The sequence below is a fragment of the Pteropus vampyrus genome, unplaced genomic scaffold, assembly GCF_000151845.1.
Source record: "Pteropus vampyrus isolate Shadow unplaced genomic scaffold, Pvam_2.0 Scaffold379, whole genome shotgun sequence".
Taxonomy (NCBI): domain Eukaryota; kingdom Metazoa; phylum Chordata; class Mammalia; order Chiroptera; family Pteropodidae; genus Pteropus; species Pteropus vampyrus.
In genome coordinates this window covers 1,145,776-1,147,537 of record NW_011889160.1, presented here as the reverse complement: position 1 = coordinate 1,147,537, position 1,762 = coordinate 1,145,776, and positions in this window count along the sequence as shown.

Below are 1,762 nucleotides of genomic sequence, written 5' to 3'. Positions count from 1 at the left end.
CAGATCGATTCAGCTGCTAATCTTTGTCTCTCCATTTATCTTCAAAGTATCCCTCTCATTAAACGTCTTGTGTGTCTTATAGTACAGCAATTATCAATTGTCATCAAGTCTTAACAGATGGTTTGGCTGGGTATAAATGAACAAAGGCGACCAAATGAGAAATGGACTTATATTGTTCACAGCAAAGAATGCCTCTTTTCCCTTGAACGAGAGTGGGAACAAAGATTCTTGACCAAACTTTTCGTCAGGCTCCCCTGAACCCTCTCCCCAATGAGGCCCATCCATGTACTTCCTTCTAGAATCCAGTTTTATCGAGAATTCTGCTAAATCAAGCCAGTGATAATTCCCACCCTTGATATCTGAGCAAACTCCAAACCCCCCAGGTGATATCTGATCAACCTGGCCTGCCTTCAGCCAGCATCTGCCCAGACTTGATGTCTCCTCTTGGTCATTTTCCATCCACCAATTCCCCCACCTCACCCCTCTGCCTCAGCCCCCTCCCCAACACACACATACTTGAGCCTTGGCAATAAATTCCACTTGTTACTGGATGTATTGGGCCTTTTTCTATACTGAGTCTCTCTTCTCCTATTGCGAAAGAGTTTTTTGAATAAAATTTACCTTCACTTAACTTCTGTCTGTTCTCTTTAACGGTGTTTTGGGTTTTTGTTTGTTTGTTTGTTTTTTTACCTGCTAGATCAGTGAACAGGTCAATTTCTAAAGCTCTGCCAGATCTCTGCCCTTTTGGGGGAGGTGAGGCAGCTGGGGAAGTTTCTAGAGAAACCTGCGCTCAGATAAAGAAAGCTCTCATTTCTGGGGCTGGGAGGTGGCAGAAGAGATGGACGGTCTCCAGCCCCCTGTCCTTCTGGGGCGCCTTCACCTCGTGCCCCTGACACCAGTGCGTTAGGCCAGGACTACCCTTGGTCTGGACACAGCCTCTGCAGACCTTAGACCTAGCCCCCACTCCCCACCTCAAGTGGTCTGCATCCACACCCACCAGAACTCAAGCTGACCCGGAAAAGAATTAAATCTAGTACTTTAAGCTCCACTCAGTGGGAAGTTTCACCTATCTGCCCAGACAGAGCCTTGTCGGGCCCCACCGTCACATTTCACTTGCACAAAATAGTGTCCTCTACTTGGACACCTAATGTGTGCTAAGTCAGCAACGGAAAGCATATCTAACCCACACCTTAAGGTTGCTCCACGTTCCCGATAAGGACATGGAGGTTCCGGAAAGCTGACTAACTTGCCCACCTGTGCTCTGTCATACCCCAAGGGACGCCCAAGGTAGGAACGCGCCTGAAGAGTCACTGAAGGGCCAAAGACACCCTGAGGCTTTTAAGAAAACAAATCTCTAGATTTTTATCTTTTTTTTTTGTTAAGCCTACATCAAGACACTCGGGTCCTTCCTCCCCCAGCCCTCTTCCCAGCCCACCCCCGCCTCAGTATCCCTATCCGCCGACCAGGTGGAAGAGTCTTCGTTCCTCCTAACTCTCTCTATTGGGGGTCGCTGTGAGGCTCAACTTCGCTCCCCAAAAGCAAGGATTGGAGTGACGGAGGCGGGCTACAGAGGATTCCTGTCTTCTGGAAGGAGTGAAAAAGCCGCCTGTCGGCACCTGCTACCCAAAAGCCTCCGGCTATGGTACCGCCCCCGGGCCCCGCTCCCGGCCGCGCGCCGAGAGAGCACTGGCCCTTTAAGAGCGGCGGCGGCCGCGGCGCGGGGAGGAGGGCTGGGAGCGCCGCGAGCTGCGCCGAACTCGCC